Source organism: Chionomys nivalis, chromosome 6 (assembly GCF_950005125.1).
Source record: "Chionomys nivalis chromosome 6, mChiNiv1.1, whole genome shotgun sequence".
Lineage (NCBI taxonomy): Eukaryota > Metazoa > Chordata > Mammalia > Rodentia > Cricetidae > Chionomys > Chionomys nivalis.
In genome coordinates, this window is record NC_080091.1 from 98,769,945 (window position 1) to 98,776,404 (window position 6,460).

A 6,460-nucleotide genomic window follows, 5' to 3' on the forward strand; every position below is an offset into this window, starting at 1 on the left:
ATCCCAGCTTTCTCAAGTCCCCCAAGAATTCAATACCCACAAACCAGCAGGAAGCAGTCTTGAAAACTCAATGCCCTCATCCCCTTAACCTGCCATGCCTAACCCCTCGCCTTTTATTATAAGAAAAAGACGAGAATGTTATAATTATAATTATGCTGGCCTGCTCCTGTCTCCTGGGTACCCTGTCCCTTTAAGAGACAAGCTCCATCTACTCCCAATCTCCATTCTCTTCCTTTCTATCTCTTCTTCTGAAGAGGCCTCCTTCCCTTCCCTCTCATCTTTCCTCTCTTCCCCCCATGCCCCTACCCTCCTAATACCCACTAAATAAACTCTCCATACCCAAGCTCTCTCCACGTAATACTCACCAGGGTCTCCCACTCACCGTGAGACCTGCCAGGATCACTGGTGCCATAAATCATAGCACAGCTAACTGACTAAAGAGTCAACACAATATGATGTTAGCAACCACACATTACAGCCCAATTTCAGGGTGGTGCGGAAAAATCAAGACAAATTTTCCAGAACTGTAAGCATTTTATCCTTCTGTGATTTGAATGTTCCCAATTGTCACGGTCCAGCCTCAATGGGTTCATACATTTCAGGGTAGGGGCAGGTGGATTAGAAATGTCAGGCAAGAAGAAAAGAGACACAGAAGAAATAGACAGAGACACAGGATAGAGCCGGGAAGCAACCCTGTGAATGCTGACTCCACTGGCGCTTATTTAGCATGTGCTGTGTGTATCTAGACCCTGAGTTAAGCATTCTGTTGTTTAGGCAGGACACGCAACGACCACACCCTAGGCCAAGCATCCTGTAGGTAACCACACCCAGGGTCAAATCTCCTGTCATATCCTTGAAGGAGCAAGAACAGGCCTGAACTCTCTGACGTATGGTCAGTATGGAACAGATCCACATCCATGTGTTCCAACACTCAGTAAAACTTATGTTTAAATTAAGGGTCTGTTGTGAGGTTTAAGAGGTTAGAAACACAATCAGACTAGAATTTAGAGACAGAACATTTGAGAGTTAATTGAGGCCATAAAACTGGGGTTCTAATCCTATATTTCCATGACTTTATTAGAATCAGGCTGATAGCCAGGCGTGGTGGTGCATGACTTTAATACTAGCACTCAGGAGGCAGAGGCAGGCAGATCTTGAGTTCGAGGCCAGCTTGGTCCACAGGGTGAGTTCCAGGACAACTAGGGCTGTTACACAGAGAAACCCTGCCTCAAAAAGGAAAAAGAAAAAAAGAAAAAAGAAAAAAGAAAAAGAAAAGAAAATAGGCCTGAGCTATGCCGTCTTGGGATTCTGCAGAGTTTCACTATCAAGAGGGATGTCATAGATGTGGCCACAGGGTCTTGAACTTCCCAGTCTTCAGACCATGAGCCTGTGGCAATACATTGTGATAAAAAAAAAACAACAACTCTTACCTTCTAAAACACCGGAACTTTTGCTGGGCCTCCCAGCCAGGGTTAATAATAATACATGTTGAGGTCACTTAAGACTCGAGGCTGCTGCCCTACTGTGTGCCCAGTCTGCTTGTTTAACCCTCTTTAAGAGAACAATGGAACAGCCAACCTTATTTGCCTTGGATTTCCCATGTAATCAACTTTTACTGCCAAAGCTAATGCATACATGTAATCTTATGTATTCTTCCACGCCCCTCACTCGAGTAATGCATGTGTGTTCACATGTGTATCATGTGCTAAACACAGCAAAATCAGAGGTTGAAAGTAATCGTATAAAAATGACTATCCACCATAAATCCCGAAGACAACGTTCGGATATTGCTTGGTAAACAATCATGTTTATAGTACTATTATGTGGGCCACTTGGGGACAATAGGAACCAGTGACTTAATCTCATATAAAACTCTGTTAAAGATTTCTGTAGTGTTCCTCACTCCTTCCCCATGAGATATTTTCCATGCTGTTCAATAAATACAGAACAAAGCCTTCTGCCACAGACAGACACACAGTCACACACAGACTCAGATTCAGACTCAGGCAACAGAGAGGTTGGAAGACGGGGCACCTGAAGTAGAGAATTCCAATCTGGGCTCGGTCGTGATTAAACGGCATCAAGGGGAAGGGCTTTCTTTCCCTAGTGCCACACTGATGTGTTACTGGTGACGCGGAGCTTATTATCAATGCATTCAAGCTGACCTAATTTGGGTGCTTTGTGTGACGAAGATGCAGTGTGTTTAATCCACTCATGATCTGAATAAACTTCTATAGCCAAAAACTCTCCCCATTTGTGCAAACAAGCAGGGCAGATCCTGCTGACCACTCTAGCTGAAATGAGAAATGACCTGTGGTGCAGGAATCGCCAGTGGCTTAATTCAGTAGCTAGAGACTTGGACAGACCAAGAAGACAAGGCTATTGATGGGGACGTTTGAGAGAAAGGGGAGAGGCATATGGAGACTCCTTTAGAATGGATCTAGAGGGTGGGAGACTCTTCACCTCTTTGTGACACAATCAAAAGGCTCCCCTCTACAGGGAGTGTTCAATAATCAGTGAACAGCTGAGTCAATGGCTCGGCAGCAGCATGTGCCACTCTTGGAGACCTGTGTCCGTTCCCAGCACCCACATGATGTAGCCCATAACCACCTGGAAGTCCAGCTCCAAGGGATCCCTCTCCTGGCCTTTGAAGGTACCTGTACTCAATTATATTATATATATATATATAGTATTCAAACTTATATAATATAATTTTAAAAATTGATTTATCTTCTATATTTCAGTCACTTTTATCTACAGACATTCTAATATCGCCCAGTGACTCATGAACACAGACTACATATTTGCTCAGTAACTTGGATTCTCCCTCATCACAGCCCCTTTGGCTGCAGCTTCTGTTGGATATTTAGCTGTGTGCTGGCGAGTTTTGTGTCAACATGCCACAAGCTAGAATCATTTGGTTTGAAAGTGGGAACCTCAGTTGAGAAAAAGCCCCACCCTATTGGTCTATGGGCAAGCCTGTAATGCATTTTCTTGATTGATGATTGACGTGGGAGGGCTACCCCTTGATCGTGGTCCTGGTCAGTAAAAGAAAGTAGACTGAACAAGCCATGGAGTGTAAGCCAGTATGTGACATTCCTCCATGCCCTTCGCTTCAGCTCCTTCCTCAAGGTTGCTGCCCTGCTTGAGTTCCTGCCCCAGCTTCCCTTGGTGATAGAGTGTAACCTGAGTTAGAAACTGAAATGAGCCCTTTCTCCTTAAGCTGCTTTGATCAAGTTGTTTTATCACAGCAATAGAAACCCTAAGACAGCTGTCCCCCAACTGAAACCAGTCATGGGACCCTGAAATGGACCAGACCCTACTGCAGCAAAACCAGGAACAAGATATCTCTGGAAAGATGTGGATTCTCTCCAGAGTGGCACAGTTCATCACCAAATGCCTGAATCTGAAGACTGAATGCCAAAACCCTGCCCACGGTAGGACTGGGTGCCAAAACCCTACCCAAAGGTAGGACTGAATGCCAAAACCCTGTCCGAGGGAGGACTGGGTGCCAAAACCCTGTCCGAGGGAGGACTGGGTGCCTCCTCCACTGGTTCTCAGCAGACCCCTTTTCCTTTTGGTACCACCTGTGGGCTTCCACATATGTGAGGCTATTGCATGAGTGCAACCATGAATGGCTTTGGGAAATGTAACCCTCAGCTTTCTACCCTATACAGTGGGAAGAACAGCAGAAGGGGCCATAATGGCTGCGGGTTGAAGTAGTCTTCAGCAGGAAGTAATGAGTTATCTTTTGGTCAGAGTTTCTCTGGGTTTATATTTGCTGGCTTGCTTCACAGACATCCAGCCACATCAACATTTATAGACTTACTGATTGCTTATTCACCACCAGGGCTTCCCACTCAACCTTGGCTCTCATGAAGAAACTCGTTTGATCTATTATCATCATCATCAACAACACTACCATCCCCTGCATCATCATCATCATCATCATCGCCATCACCACCACCATCATCACCATAGTCATCACTATCATCATCTTCATCATCATCACTATCATCATCTTTATCATCATCACTATCACCATCTTCTTCATCATCACTATCATCATCTTCATCATCACTATCACCATCTTCATCATCATCACTATCACCATCTTCATCATCATCACTATCACCATCTTCATCATCATCACTATCACCATCTTCATCATCATCACTATCACCATCTTCATCATCATCACTATCACCATCTTCATCATCACTATCATCATCTTTATCATCATCACTATCACCATCTTCATCATATCACTTGGTAATTTGAAAAAGAACAAGGTCTCAACCTTCAGACCACATCAGTCTAAATTTCCTGGCATTTCTTCCGTTGCAGCCTCTGGAGTTCTGGAATACAGTCAGGAGCTTTTATGCAAAGTGCAGAAATTATTTTTATAGTAAACGAGAAAGCAAGAGGCTGACACTACGGTGTCCACAGACTCTTACTTCAGACTCAACCTTCACTTGAGAGACAATGCTTTTGAAGTGCAGTGCCATTGCCCACTCGTACCTGTGCGTTCTGCACCCTCATGGTTAAACAGAATTGAAAATATTCTAGCAATTTTTGTCCTTACTGAACACCAACCGACTGTTTGTCCCTCTCGTTACTCCCTAAGCAGCACAGTGTAACAACGATTTCTTAATTTGCATTGTGCTGTAACGTAGTGATGATTCCAGGTGCAGGGCGGGCCATATGCAGTGTCATTGTGTGTAAGGGGCTTGAGAACAAGGCAGATTTCAGAGAGACCTGGAGCCAGTGCCACCCAGACCCTGAGCAATGGCTGTCCACACTGAACCAACACCTGCTCTTTGTCTTGTACTCCAGCTATGCAGGTCTGAGTGAGTGTAAGGGGTGACATCAGGAGTACCCCCTTAATGACCACTGGAACAACTGTTCCTTAGCCCCGGGACTGAGCTGTGGGTATGAAAGCTGGAGAAAAGTCACCCGCCAGCAGAAAACAGCAATATTAGGATGGACTTGGCAGCGATCATCACCAACTGGCTTCATAAAGAACTGGAGAGAACATTCTGGTGTCAGTGAAACTTCACCAATGAGGAAAACAATTGACGAGAGAGTCATGGAAATCAGAGGGGCCTTGGAGTCCCACTGTGTCTACTAATAAAAACTCCAGTGTGAAAATCATGGAGGCTCGGGCCCTTTGCAGATAAAAGTCTGGGCCATTCTACCTAAGCAAGAGCTCTCTTAGCCAAATGGTTGACTAAAAGGAGCAAGCATGCAGAATGAAAAGCGCATGAGGAAAATCGTATAGAAATTACGCCTCCCCACCAGTTGTGGAAATGGCCACTGTTGCATTGATGTTGTGTTTCTTTCCCGCCACGTCATGGATACACACTTTTCAAAAGCTTTTTCTCAACCAAAGGTGTGTTACCAGCAATCAAACTTAAAATGGAACTCTGTATAAGACTGTTGAGAACAAGTGCGAGGACCTGGAGAGTTGGCGAAAAGCTCGCTGTGCAGGCATGAGGACCCACATTTGATTCCCAGCACCTCTGTAGAAATCCATGGTGGCCTGGCGTGTGATCCCAGTGCTGGGGGAGGAAACAGGCAGATCTCAGAGCTCACCGGCTCAGTCTAGCTGAGTTGGTGAGCTCAGATCCAAGTGAGAGAGCCTCCCTGAAAAACCAATATGGACGACTTATGAGGACCCTTCTCAACTCCATATGTACCTTCCACACATGCATGCATGGCCATGAGCATGCATACAAAAATAATAAGTTTAGTTTCTAAAGTTCTTTATATTAGTTTAAATTTTTATTTTATACTTGTACAGATGTTTTGCCTGCATGTATGTCTGCGTACCATGTGCATGCCTGTTGCCCACAGACACCAGAAGAGAGCATCAGATTCACTGGAACTGGGGTTACAGATGTTTGTGAGCCACTACGTGGGTGCTGGGAATTGAACTAGGGTCCTCTGGAAGAGCAGCCAGTGCTCTTAACCACTGTTCCAGCTCTCCAACCCTGCCTCCCCCCAAAAAAATTTTTTTTAAGTAATAAAATGTAGTGGCTGGAGAGATGGTTCAGGGTCCAGGACACTTGCTGCTCCTGTAGAGCATCCAAATTTGGTTCCCACCGCCCACGTAGCACAACACACAACTACTGTGCCTCCAGCTCCAGAGAATCCGGCAGACTCCTCTGACCTCTGTGGGTAGCCACATGCATACACGAATAAATTTTTATCTTTAAAAAGTAACAAAACATATTAGCTTAATTTTTCATTAAATTTTTTTTGACCTATGACCTTCCATCGCAAGTACACATTTATTAGCAAGACTAACATGCCTAAGAAGAGAGAAAGAATATCTCAGCTTAACTCAAAATGCAAGAAAATAATACCATAAAGGAAGAAAAGAGGAGCCCATTCAAAGTTATAACAATAAAAATAGAGCGATTCTGCCTTTACTTATGATTTTATTCTTACAAAGAAC